Below are 14,397 nucleotides of genomic sequence, written 5' to 3'. Positions count from 1 at the left end.
CAGAAACAAGCCGTTAGTGTCGTTCATCTGTCTCATAATCTCGCTCATGCGCTCGTGCGAGAGAGCGACACGCTGAATCAATGCCTCTGCTTTCTTCACACTCACATCGGCAGGCAGTGTTGATAATTCCGATCCTGAAAAATAGATCCCAACATAAACATAAATGTGAAATAAGAGCTAAGTTCAATATTATAAGAATATGTGTCGTTGTTGACTCGCCGACAAAAGAATTGAGATCTTTATGGGTGCCAAGTTCTGCGCTGTGTAGAAAATCCTGATATTATAAAGGATTTATCTTGGCTAGTTTTTACGTATAGGCTATTATATTTGTCTAGATATGTTACTTTTCTAAAATTTGATTTGTTGGTAAAAACTAACTATGTATGTAGTTCGATTTTTTAGCATCTGCGAAATTCTTTGTAATGCTAAAAAATCGAAGTATAATATTTATAGGCCGCCGAATAAAACCAATCAATTACCGTGTCGTAGTCTGATCAGATGATGGTTGAGAGCAGTGGCGCCCTCATGCACAGCTAGCACCATGCACGCCCACTTCACCACCGCCATTATGCCCAGCAGGTCCGGGATGTAACGTACTCCCGAACATAGGTTCATGATCCCTGAAAAATGGCTCCTATCAACTTAAGACGAAAGTGGACGCTCGCTTTTTCATACAAAAGGTATCGTCTTGTTCGTCCCATTCGTTTTTCGTCAAGTTCTTAAATTAGTCCTATTCTGCTTTCGTCACGCATTCTACATTGAAAGCCACCGACGATTGTGACGAATGTAGAATGGGTGACGAAAGCAGAATAGGACTAATTTAAGAACCTGACGAAAAACGAATGGGACGACCCAAGACGATACCATACAAAAGTATTCCTCATGTTCATCCCTGGATATTACATATTTTGACACAATTTGATGTACATAAGGACTGTATCGTTTATTATGGGTACAACTTTACTTAGCCGTTTTTTCTGGTATTATATTTTTATTAAAAAAATACACATATAGTTTAATTAGTGCTTTAATAATAAGTAACATTTTTGCCAATAAGCCTGACATCGTCCTGATAGACCGATCGCAGCGCCGGGCCGTGCTCGCCGACGTCACCATCCCCCATGATGAGAATCTCGTGAAGGCCGAGAAGGACAAGTCCAGCAAGTACCTAGACTTAGCTCATGAGATTACCGCCATGTGGGATGTTGACTCGACGATCATTGTTCCGATAGTCGTATCAGCGAACGGTCTCATAGCAAAGAGTCTCGACCAACACCTAGAGAGACTCTCGCTGGGTGGTTGGATCAAGGGTCAAATGCAGAAGGCGGTAATTTTGGACACGGCGCGTATAGTACGTCGGTTCCTCACTCTGCGGCCCTGACCACCGGCAGCTTGGGCCAAGCCCCGCTGCCGGCGGCACCCTAGGTTAGGTTTTTTATAATGTGTTTATATGTATTTTTTATTGTTTTGTAAGTGTTTTTATATTTTACTTTTATATTCATATTATACAAACCTAACTTAAGACGAAAAATAAATAAAGAGAGTAACATTTCGTCCTGGGAGATCACGTAAAGCATATGCTTTGGACAATGTTTACCTAATCCTCCCGAGTAACTACAACGATTTTGGACAAATTCTACAAGAAAATTTGCGGTTAGCGAACAAGACGAGATATTACACAAAAAAAATTGTACCTACTATGTAAATAGCAATTACATATGATTCGTAAAGCGAAACATCTGGGCATAGTCTAATCATTTCTTTCAGTTGGAAAAAAAGTTTTGGATCTGTGCATGGTGGCCTTTTAGAGAATATGGCATGTTGCTTACGACTTTGGTATACAATATAACCATCATGGAGCGTTCCTATCGACCTGTTCTAGCCATGGATCAACGCCATGAATGTCCGTTAGGCTTTGGATTTCGGTAGATTCTCTTTAGCTGTTTCCCTCATTTCGCTTGCGTCAGAAATTGACGGAAATCCAAAATGTTGCATAAAAAGTCGTTTTCATCTAAAGATAAAAATTCACCACATTTATTCTGTGGATGTTCAATTGAGCAATCATGAAAAGGACACTTAGATGACATATTTTGGCAGCATATTAACCCTTTGTTTCTTTAAATCGTACCAAGGAATCGGTGAAATAGTCTCAAATTAAGCTCGATAGGCTTGTCCAAATTATATTTGCTAGACGGTATTAAAATCATCATAAAGTCCCTAAAATAAAATAAATGTAAAACCTTATATCAGATATGGCTTAAAATTACCCCCAGATTATACCTTAAGAACATAGTAATACAAAATAATACACACGTCAACAGTTAGACCAGGTTTTATCTGTACTCATAATAAACGATACAGTCCTTATCAACCACAGCTAAGCCCCTTCGTTTGATTTTTTCCGAAATTTTCATTATTATAAGAGTTAGGAGCATTTAAAAATTGTATGGAATTTGTTTTTCGCTCTTATAGTAACAGCACCAGTCATGGGACATTTAAGAGGAAATTTGGAGTATTTATGATATTTCCCTTGTACATGTAAATGGTCTTCCGCCTAGCGTGTTAAAAGATGAAAGTCCTATCCGCCTTTCATGTTTTAGGCGTGTTGTATCAAAGATACTGCAATGAGTTTCCACATAATTAACAAATTAAAACTATGCTTTTTTTCTCCAGTCATGGACACCAAAGCTCCAGTAATGGGCCCCCGGTAATGGACGTGGATCCAGTAATGGGCCCCCTATAATGGACATTGCTCTATCAGTATAAAATATTGAAATGGGGAATAAGTTATGGCAAAAAAATCAATTTTTGGTATAAGCTTTTATCGCTGAATGTATTTTTCTTTCCACAGCCAATTATTATTGTATTAGATTCATCGAGACAATTCTAATATACCCAAACACAATTAGTTAGGGTTTATTGCGATAAAGTTCCCATGGCCACCTCCTGTCTCCATCATCAGATCAAGTCCATGTTATCATAATGTTGCATTATTATCCGATTTCCATACTTAATTACGTACTTACACAAAATTTCAACTGAATCGGAAATCGAAAAGTGGGTCAAATTCAGCTACCAAGATTTGACCCACACTAACTAACAAGGCAAGTTAAATAAAAGTTTGGAAAAACGATATTAATTTATCCTAAGTCCGAGAATACCTCCTGGTTGACATATTTCGTAACTACATTTTACTTCTGTATTGTTTAAAACATGAAATTATGGCATGGCAAGCATCATTATGTCAATTGTCCCATCATAGGAGGTATGCAGTTTTACAGCTCCTATAATGGGATTGTGCCAAATACCACTATTTTTTTACATCTGTGGAGTCACAACATAGTGTGTTGTATACCTCATCTCATGGTAAATGCAATTAACAAAACACATTCTAGTTTTCATCAAGTATTAATTAATTAAAATTTAATAAATTAACTCACCTCTCTTAGCGAAGTTGTTAAGAATTTTTAGTGATATTTTTTTTCAGTGGCACGACAACTTTTGGGTTGACGCACATTTCTTAAAAAATAACCGAATTTAATAAAAATTCAAACATAATCAGCTCTAGGACTCTTATTTACGATAAAAATATATCCAGTGTTTATAAACTACTTTTATATACTTATTTTAGAGGAATTGTGTTTTTTTGTCCCATTACTGGTTCCGTGTCCATTATAGGGTATACTACTATAATTCTTAATAATTGGTAACCAAAACTTGAAAAACATCAAACGGAGGGGCATAGCTATAGTTAATATATCTACATCAAATTATGTAAAAATATTATAAATTTGGACCAAGTTTTTTTGTCTTTTTTCCTGCTCTACTGTCAACCAGTCAGTTATAAAAGTCAACAGTTAAGTAGTGCAAGAGCCTAAAATAGGAAATACTTAATAACACAAAATAAACAAATGCAATAGGTATTTTTTTTTATAAAACAGCTTTAATTTTTACGTTATTAAACAACAGATATTACAATTATTATACGCTATATTTAAAGGATGATTCACGCTAGACCGGGCCGAGGCGTCCGACATGTCATTTTCTATGACGGCTAATCGGTAATCACGTGGTGCTTTCCGTGAAAGAAAAACGAAGTGCCGGAAGCTCCGGCCCGGCCCCTGCCCGGTCTAGCGTTAGTCATCCTAAATTCTTATAATAACCAAAACTTTAAAAATTCAAACTGACGGTTAATATACATCAAATTATGTAAAAATATTATCAATTTTGACCATTATTAGTAACTTTTTGTCGCTTATTCCTGCTCTACTTAAATACAGCACACCCGGACTCTGAATCCACGATATTTGATCATACACATATATGTAAAAGGTTAAGCAACAAACTACGAAATAAATACTTGTAGCTTGTCTGATTTCTGACCAAGGATGACATGCTAGAAATTAAATATCATATATTATAATATTTTCTTCGCGCCGCGTAGCGTATATTCTAATTTAATGTCTCCGATACCCAAAGGTTGTCTGGAAGAGATCGGTCTTAAGCGATAATACCGCCTGTTGTTACCTCTATTGTCTTTGTTTATGTTACTGTATATTTATTGCAAACTAGCGGTAAGAGCGTGCGACTTTCAATCCGGAGGTCGCGGGTTCAAACCCCGGCTCGTACCAATGAGTTTTTCGGAACTTATGTACGAAATATCATTGATATTTACCAGTTGCTTTTCGGTGAAGGAAAACATCGTGAGGAAACCGGACTAATCCCAATAAGGCTTAGTTTCCCCCTCTGGGTTGAAAGGTCAGATGGCAGTCGCTTTCGTAAAAACTAGTGCCTTCGTCAATTCTTGGGATTAGTTGTTAAGCGGACCCCAGGCTCCCATGAGCCGTGGCAAAATGCCGGGATAACGCGAGGAAGAAGGAGTATGTGAGGTGTGCAATAAAGAGTATTGTATTGTATTATATCATACGGACACGTTGCGTCTCCCGTCGTCGTTGCTTGCATGTAATACATAACGAAGTCCACCACCATAATGGCCGCCATCCACAGGAGCATGATGACCATCGTAATATTTTTGATTTCCATCATAGCGGACGGAGCAGGCACCTTGAGATCGAAATATATCTGAAAACATTACTAATTAAAGGATGACTCACGTTAGACCGGGTCGACCGGGCCGTGTCCGGGCCGGATCTTCCGGCGCTTACTTTTCTATGACAGGTGACATTGACAGGTGATCACGTGATGCTTTCCATAGAAAACGAAGGTCCGGAAGCTCCGGCCCGAACACGGCCCGGTCTAACTTGAGTCATCCTTAAACCACCATTATCAGATCAACTTGTTCAGCGGTGAAGTGGCGGTACAAGAAAACCGGCCAAGTGCGAGTCGGGCTCGCGCACGGAGAGTTCCGTACCATTACGCAAAAAGGGCAAAAAAAGCACGTTTGATGCGGGAACCCCACTTAAATATTTATTTTATTTTGTTTTTAGTATTTGTTATAGCGGCAACAGAAATACATCACCTGTGAAAATTTCAACTGCCTAGCTATTACGGTTCATGAGATACAGCCTGGTGACTGATAAACCGACGGACAGACAGACGGACAGCGGTGTCTTACTCGTAGTAATAGGGTCCCGTTTTTACCCTGGGTACGGAACCCTAAAAAAGAGACATCTCAGGTATTTTTTTTTATTTTGATATATTTATTTTTTAATTGAATAGTATCGTGTAGAACTAGAATAGTTCAGTAAATAGTTATTTTACCTATACCGAAATCGTCTATATCCAGAAATGACGCCCAAGTTAACGTTTATTAATTATAACGCACCTATATTCTTGTCCAAATACTAAGTTTCGTTTTTTTTTAATAAAATTTACTAAAATATAATATTTGACGTTTTTTATGTAGATACCTAATCTTGACATCCGCATCCGCATCCGTGGATGTGAGCCTTTAAATATCCGCATCCGAGGATGTGAAAAAATCACAACATCCCTGTAATGTACGGTTCCCACCGATCGGCTGGAGTCGGGCCGCGCCGGAGCGCATTTTTAAGGTGCCCATACATTAAGTTACATAATTTAAGTATGGCAGACACGATGGAGTCCGTCCGGAGCCGTCCGCGTCCGCGAGAAGCCGACCGTACAAATGTGACATGCGCTCCGCCTCCTCCCGTTCGGTAGGAATCGTACTTAATAGTTAGACGTCATTCATAACTGATAAAATCCATTAAAAGGTAAAAATTATGATGGTTTCCTATACCTTTTCTACCTGACCCAGAACGTGCTTCAGGGTCTCCATCTGCGCCTGACCTCTATAGACGGCGAGGCTGGCTATGACCAGCGTCAGCATTAAGTTGGAGACCCACACAATCGACTGCACCACAGTATTCCCGGCGTGGACACGCTCGCCAGGAACTTGGTATAATTCTAGAATTATACTCGTCAGTGACATGATGTCTGAAATAAAATTCATAAAAGAATTTAAACTGTTACCACCTGGGACTGCGTAAACTCGGATTACTCGCATTAAGGACCAAATGACGGTATTTAAACGAATTCCAGCGTGCCACAAATGAATTTTTCGAAAAAATCTAATTTGATTGGGCTAAGTGGGGCCGACACGACACAGGCGACACATGGAAGCGCCAACCAGCGCGCGCGATTCGCGTAAAGCGGCGTCACTCTTTGTGTAGCGACACAGGCGAAGAATCAGCACCAACATGCCCTCGGCGTACACGTGATACAATTGAACAATACTCACTCAAGGTGCCCCCGGCCACAGAATAAATAATAGTACTAGGTACAGAAGATTCACTCTCTAACAAAACGCGTCTGTTGAGATTAGGACAGATATGACCGCTAGATGGCGCAAGCGCCACGCGCGGCTTATGGCTAGCCACCAAAATTGGTGTAGGACGGATGTACTTGTAGCTACTTGAGCGACGCGACGAAATCGCGGAGTGAGCCACGCCTGCCCCGGCGTACATGTGATACAATTGAACAATACTCACTCATGGCTGTCATAATAACAGCCTGTATAGCAGCGAGCGTCGGTGAAATATAAAAGCGCCAACCAGCGCGCGCGCGTCTTGCGCTGAGCGGCGCTACTCCTGTGTAGCGACACAGGTGGAGAATCAGCGCCAACGTGCCCTTTGCGTACATACCGTCTTCTGTATGTACTGTAGAGGAAACAGTTGATTAAAAACTGCAAGTTTTTCTCAAAATATAAACAACAAAAAGATGTTTCTCCAATCTTACCGTAGTCATTTTGTCGAGAATACTCATTAGGTTTCATATGTAGTATTGAAGCATTCAAACGTGTTCCCATGATAATAATCGATCCTTGGAACTACGTTTATTTGAAGACCTTTTATTTAAATGGCTATCCACCGAGCCGATTTTAATGGCCCCAAACTCAATGCGATAGCTTCATTTTACCACAGAATTTCTATAGGGACAGAGGAATTTCACTTCTTTTGGTATGAAAACACATCGAATTTCAATACCAAACAGACCACTTGCAATCGATGAAGCAGGCTGGACCCCTGGTGTAAATTTCATTCTATAGCGTGACGTGACATTTCGTATGGGATTTTGAGTTTACAAAACGTCCCGTTTGGCGCGCTGTTCAAAATCCAATACAAAAATAAACAACGCAAGACACGCAGGTCACGCTATCGAATGTACACTAGAGGGGTTCTGCCTATCGATTAGTACCGATTTCAATGAAACCCAACAATAGTGCTTAGTTCTTGAGAGTTAGCGGAGTAGAGCGATATATTCAGATATTAAAATCTGTCATCGTTTTGATATTAATATAATGACACGATCGCATATTTTTGCGCGCGAAATTCATTACGACTTATGTGTCGCATAAGGTAAACGTACTTGTGCTCGACATGCTAATGCCCAATAGATGACACCTGGCTGTCACCTCTATTGACAATGGCTTAAGTTTCAAGCTGACATGAACTGGGACCGCGTCGACCACCAGTACGTTTACCTTAAGGCATCTCGTGAAAATGCAGGTGATTTCAAGATCATATCATAACAATAGACAATAACAATACCTATTCAGACTCAAAAATACTTTGTATTAGATTTCAACAGAAGTGTTTTACTTTCGTTTAGGTAGTAGGTACTTGTTAATTATTAGGACGGAAAAGAACAAAACATCGACAATGTAATGGGGCAGGAAAGTACATAGTAATGAGTTCTAATAAGAATCTACGTGAAACCTAGATAAATGATATCATTGTATTGACAAGTGCCTATGAGCAATAGGCATAGGCTATGCTGTTGGACGCAATAAAAAGAGGGCTTCCAGAACCGTTTGAATACCTGTAAGGGCCACTTTCACCATCCCACTAACCCGGAGTTAAGTGGTTAAACCGTTAACCCAGTATCAAATGGTACTGATGGTAACCATGGTAACTCCAGATTTAACCGGTTAACCCCGGGTTAGTAAACGGTACAAGTGGCCCTAAGTCAGTTTTGAATGCTCTTCCACCCTTACGCAAGAAAAGAATAAGAATAGGTCGAACTCTTCCCTGTTTAATAATAAAACGTAAGAATGCAAAGAAAAACAATAGGTAAGTATATGTTTTTTTTGATTTGTTTTAATTTATATTTAAACAACTACCTACCATTCATGTTTACATAAGATATTGACCAGTCCACGCTTTTCCAATTAAAAACTTTGCGAATATGTTACGTAATCGTAAGAACTACCAATGCAACACTCATCCTACCCCTTTGTAAAAAATAAGATATGGACTTAGGTATACTCTGGCAAGCCGGGTTTATCAGTAGAAAAAGGCGCCAAATTAGGTTCTGAGGATCGATCTGCCATGAAAATAGCCTTTTTCTACTGACAAAGTGAGCTTGCCAGAGTAGGTATAATAAGTAACTGAAGTTAAAGTAAAGTCCGTTTACCGCGGATTTACTGGCTACTAGACATAAAGAGTTTTTAATCGCTACATTGAATTGGACTTGTATGCCTATATCATGTTACAACTATCACGAATGTCGTGTTTTTGAAATAGGTATTAGTAGGGTGACTGCTCTAAAATTAGCCTCTCCATAGTAATTGGCCATGCACTCTTTAACAATATGACTTCCATTGGCTTGTTTTTTTCTGCCTTGTTAAGGAGTGGCCAATTAGGTGCTACGGAGGGGCCAATTAATAACTATAGAGGAGTGACAATATCGTTGTAACTATTAAAATCACAGAATGCAATTTGCCTTAAGACCTGCACTCACCTTTTAATTTTTAGCTTAGAAATTATAACATTTCACATCCTTTTTTTGGTTTTTGGTTCTAAACTTTGTAAATATGAAATATAACTTTAAATAGAATTTATTTTATACACACATCCTTAAAAATACACAAAAAGTATTTTAAAAATTTAACTATATATAGGTCAAGATAGGGAGTGCTCCCGGTACTGGTTTTCTATACAAATACAGTACCAAAACCGGTAATTCCTAGTTCTCGCTATACAAACTCAGTACCGGCAGGGTGGAGACACTCCTGACTTCGGTCGAACTCGGCTCCGTTCGGCTCAGCATTGCTCCGAGCAATTATTAGGGTTGGCATTGGCACCACTTGACTTCCTTTTGCTTGCACGACCACAAAAAAAAAAAAAAAAAAAAAGATAAGATAAGATAATCACTTGAATTTTGACTACCCTAAATAGCCGAACGGGATAGTGCCATATATTAGAAAGGGATAGCATGATTCGACCCTGAACCGCTGTCAAACTTCGGGTTTGAAGGAAGTGTCGTTTCTGTACGGTAGTACTATTATTTCTTCTGTGGTACCGGGAGCATTCCCTGGGTCAGCACTTAAAATCAAAGGTAAAACCAATACATTAACTTAGTGTATTGTATTGTAACGTAACATAGCCTGTAAGTTAATACTAACAACTATGGACTGTAATTGTCTGAAAATAAATATATATTTTTAATACATTAACCACTTGAAATCGCTTGAAACTGTATAATAAAAACCATGTACGTTGTGACGCCACCGAGAATCTGCAACATAAGAAAATTAGATCCTGTAGAAGCTTGAACATAATCAGTAGAGTGTTAACCAAGGGATGAACCCATTTACCATACTTAGACATGCGACTCGTCGGCGATGATCGAGGCTCTAACTTTGATTTGACAGCTGGTTAATCGTCTAAAAGTCTATGAGCCCGGCGCTCTATTGAGTCCAGGGCCGCCAGCTGATACTTGGCGGAACCGTCCCAAAGGTGGCATAGGATATAGATAGACTGAGAGAGATATACCGCTGCTGAGAGCTTCCGATTCAGGGTGTAGACTCCGAGCGCGGAGAACGTGGTGTTGCTCAGAGTCAGCTGCTTGGCGAACTGGTCCAGCTCTCGGGACAGCCGCTCGCATTTCGGAGCCTGGTGCACGATTAGATTGCTCAGCAATATCGCCGTGTTCTTCCTCTAAAAAAATAAACGTACTTAATCTCTAGTGTGAATATCTCTGGAAACCATCTGTCAGAATCGAACAGACACCAGACCAGAATTTAGTCAGAATAGATGAAAAAGAATTCATGTCCCTCTTAAAACAGATGCTAGAGAGTCCTTGTTTTGGTTTAAGGTTATCTTTAAACAATAAACATTTAAACAATGAATAAATAAATCCAAAAAATCGGCCAAGTGCGAGTAGGACTCGCGCATGAAGGGTTCCGTACAGTTACGCAAATAACGGCAAAAAAATCACGTGTGTTGTATAGCCCCACTTAAATATTTATGTTATTGTTTTTAGAATTTGTTGTTGTAGCGGCAACAGAAAGTACATCATCTGTGAAAATTTCAACTGTCTAGCTATCACGGTTTATGATGACAGACAGACAGACGGACAGACAGACGGACAGAGGAGTCTTAGTAATAAGACCTTTTTACCCTTCGGGTACCTACGGAACCGTAAAAAAAGCTTTTTAAATTTTACTACTTTGTGGCCGTATCCGACATCCGATATCGGATCAAACAATGTGGAAAGAGTGGAAACGCTCTATAGACCCATGGTGAACATTGATTAAAATTTCGTTTATTTGGCTCTCTATCGTTCATTCTAACAATGGGGAAGAGAAAGAGATGACATGATGATGAAATGTTGATTATAAAAACTGATATTACATTTAAAAATTCAACTTGACACGACTGACATCTGCCTCTCTTCCCCGTTGCTAGAGTAGAGACTATAGTATTGCCTTTCCTCTGCATCAATAAGCACAACCAATCATATCATATCAATATCTAAACCGTAACCAGTGGGGAGACACTCCTGACTTCGGGGAAACTTGGCACCACTTGACTTTTGCGCGCACGACCACAGATAAGATAATCACTTGAATTTTGACAACCCTAAATAGCCGAAAGGGATAGCTGAATCGCTGTCAAACTTCGGCTTTGTAGGAAGTGTTCTTTCTGTACCGTAGTACTATTACCTATGTATTCTGCCCCGTAACACAAAATCTAGCCCTGATGACAATCGTTCAACCTAATCGAAACTTAAAGCGACAGTGAGCGTTGGAGGGGCTGCCATCTTGTGGACTGAATCGGAAACATAAACATGCACATTGCCAAAGCAAGTGCTACCATCTACCGTTCTCGTACGTTTTCTTGTGCATATTAGTAGGTTAGTTTTCTTTCCACGGGCAACTAAAATTTACTCATCGAGAAAATTCTAACAACCCCAAACACAATTAGGTTCCTCAGGCACCTCCTGTCTCCATCATCAGATCAGCTGGATGGTACCATAATATTGCATTGTCACCCGACTGCAGCTGAACATTTACATACATATGTAATGTATGCAAATGTTCAGCTTAAAGAGCCAGTTAAGGGCCAATACTAAGTTTAAAATCCCAACTTGTTTTGTTTTTGTTATGATACGAACTTCACACGGCTTGTAATGCCTTTCTCCCACAAGCTGTACCGATCATATCATATCAAAACCATAATACATTTAAAAATTTGCATTCATTCTAATTTAATAATATGGTGTTCATACTGGTGTTCATACTGCTGTCAATCAACTCAAGGATGGTAAAAGCCCGGGCAGTGATGGTACTCTCGCCGAGATCGTTAAATTGAAATGTGTGGCTCCTTTCCTTTTCAATTTTTTCGTGAAGTGTTGGAACGAGGAATACATACCCCAGGATATGCGCGATGCCAACATTATCACGCTCTACAAAGGGAAGGGTGACCGCGGCAATTGTAACTCATTCCGCGGTATCTCTTTGTTGAGCATTGTCGGCAAATTGCTCGGCCAGGCTACAGAAACTGGCAAATCGTGTGTATCCTGAGTCCCAGTGTGGTTTTCGTGCAAACCGTTCAACAACTGACATGATTTTCACGTTACGTCAACTACAAGAGAAATACAGAGAGCAAAAAACCCCCTTCCTGGCTGCATTTGTCGACTTAAACAAGGCCTTTGATACGGTGAGTAGAGAGGGATTGTACACAGTGCTACAAAGCGTTGGCTGTCCTCCAAAACTCTTACACCTAATTCAACTCTTTCACAACTCTGTTGTTTACAACGGTAACACTTCGGCTCCTTTTGAAATGCGTAGGGGAGTAAGACAGGGCTGTGTGTTGGCGCCTACATTGTTTGGAATCTTCTTCTCTGTACTTCTGAAAGTTGCCTTCGGGGACACCACTCAAGGCATACATCTACACACCAGGTCGGATGGTAAACTGTTCAACATCTCACTATTAAAATCCAAAAAATACCGCGAGGATTTGTATGTTGACAGTTTGCTATTTGCCGACGACGCCGTCACCGGAAGAGCTTCAGAGTATGGTAGACAAATTTAATGCGGCTTGCAAACTCTTTGCAATGTCGATTAATGTCAAGAAGGCAGTCGTAATGGCTCAAGGCGCAAATCAAGACCCAACTATACAGTTGGATGATTTGCCTCTGGAAGTTGTTGGAAATTTCTGTTACCTTGGATCAACCGTGACCAATAATCTCTCGCTGGATGCAGAGATTAACATTCGTATTGGCAAGGCATCTACGATGTTCGGGAAGCTCAGTACAAGAGTATGGGATAATAAACATCTAACCATAAACACAAAGATGATTGTTTACCAGACATGTATTTTGTCCATACTCTTGTACGGAGCTGAGACTTGGACGTCGTATGCCAAACAGGAACGGAAATTGAACAACTTCCATATGGCGCCTTCGACGCATTTTAAACATCTCGTGGAAGGATCGAGTCACAAACAAGAAGGTACTTAGCATCGCACGTTTACCCAGTATCACAGCAATCTTGAAACAGAGACGATTACGCTGGTTGGGGCACGTGCACAGGATGGAGCCCTCTCGTTTGCCACGTAAGACTCTCCTGAGCGAAATAGCACACGCTAAACGACCGGTTGGGCGACCAATGCTTCGTTTTAAGGATAGCGCAAAGCGAGACATGTTGTCCTTCCGGATCGTTCCCACCAACTGGGAAAGGGAGGCAGAAGATCGCGACCAATGGAGGAAAACCCCGGGTGAAGGGGTAGTTGCACACGATGAAGCGTGGTTTAGCCTTCTTCACACTAGGCGAGAACTGAGACACCAGCGCGCCGCTCTCCCACCTTCGTCACCGGGCACGGCATTCTCCTGCCAGCTATGCGGTCGCGGCTGCCGCTCTCGCATTGGACTTAATAGTCATTTGCGGAAGTGCCGCACTCTTAATATGGACGCTGTTTAAACCATCATCTTATTGATGTTACAGGCCAATGATGAATATGGTGTTCCACGAGTACCTATCAAACCACGGGCTCCTGGCCCCGTAGACAACATGCCAATCGCTAACGCTACGTACCGAGCGAAACACAACTGTCACTTTCACACTAATAATATGGAAGAGTGACAGAGAGACACAAAGCGATTTGGCGAAGCACAAGCGATTGTCACCTTGGCTAGGCTGTCTGGTCTTAACCTGGCCCCGTAGACATCATGCCAATCGCTAACGCTCCGTAGCGAACGAAACGCAATTGTAACTGTCACACTAATATTATGGCAGAGCGATAGAGAGTAGAGAGACCCAAAGCGATTCGATGGCGAAGCGCAAGCGATCGTCACCTTGGCTAGGCTGCCTGTGAACAGAAGAGAATTACCTGTGTATGCGTCCAATGGCAGGGCTCTATGGTTAGTACCAACACCGCCAAGCGAATGAGCAGCCAGTTTATTGACAACGTCATTCCTTGCACATCTGAATGGATAAAAAAATACATTTATAAAATAAAACTATTTAAACGGATTAAAGGATGGCTCACGCTAGATCGGGCCGGAGCCGAGCCTCCCGGCGCTTCGTTTACTATGGAAAGCACCACGTGATCAGGATCACCGATCAGCCGTCATAGAAAATGACATGTCGGACGGCCCGGTCTAGCGTGAATCATCCTTTAAATATAGCGT

The 14,397-nt window shown here is 40.8% G+C and overlaps 1 long non-coding RNA gene across 1 annotated transcript; it reads right to left on the bottom strand.

Moving 5' to 3' along the window:
* Positions 1-9,927: 9,927 nt before the first annotated feature.
* Positions 9,928-14,177, bottom strand: LOC134800120 (uncharacterized). Its single transcript, XR_010145504.1, has 3 exons — positions 14,097-14,177; positions 10,257-10,421; positions 9,928-9,999 (listed from the first exon to the last, which is right to left on the bottom strand). It is a non-coding gene; the product is annotated as an uncharacterized LOC134800120 (long non-coding RNA).
* Between the last annotated feature and the right edge of the window lie 220 nt (positions 14,178-14,397).

This window comes from Cydia splendana, chromosome 19 (assembly GCF_910591565.1).
Source record: "Cydia splendana chromosome 19, ilCydSple1.2, whole genome shotgun sequence".
NCBI classification, from domain to species: Eukaryota; Metazoa; Arthropoda; class Insecta; order Lepidoptera; family Tortricidae; genus Cydia; species Cydia splendana.
This window is presented reverse-complemented; position numbering and strand designations above follow the sequence as displayed.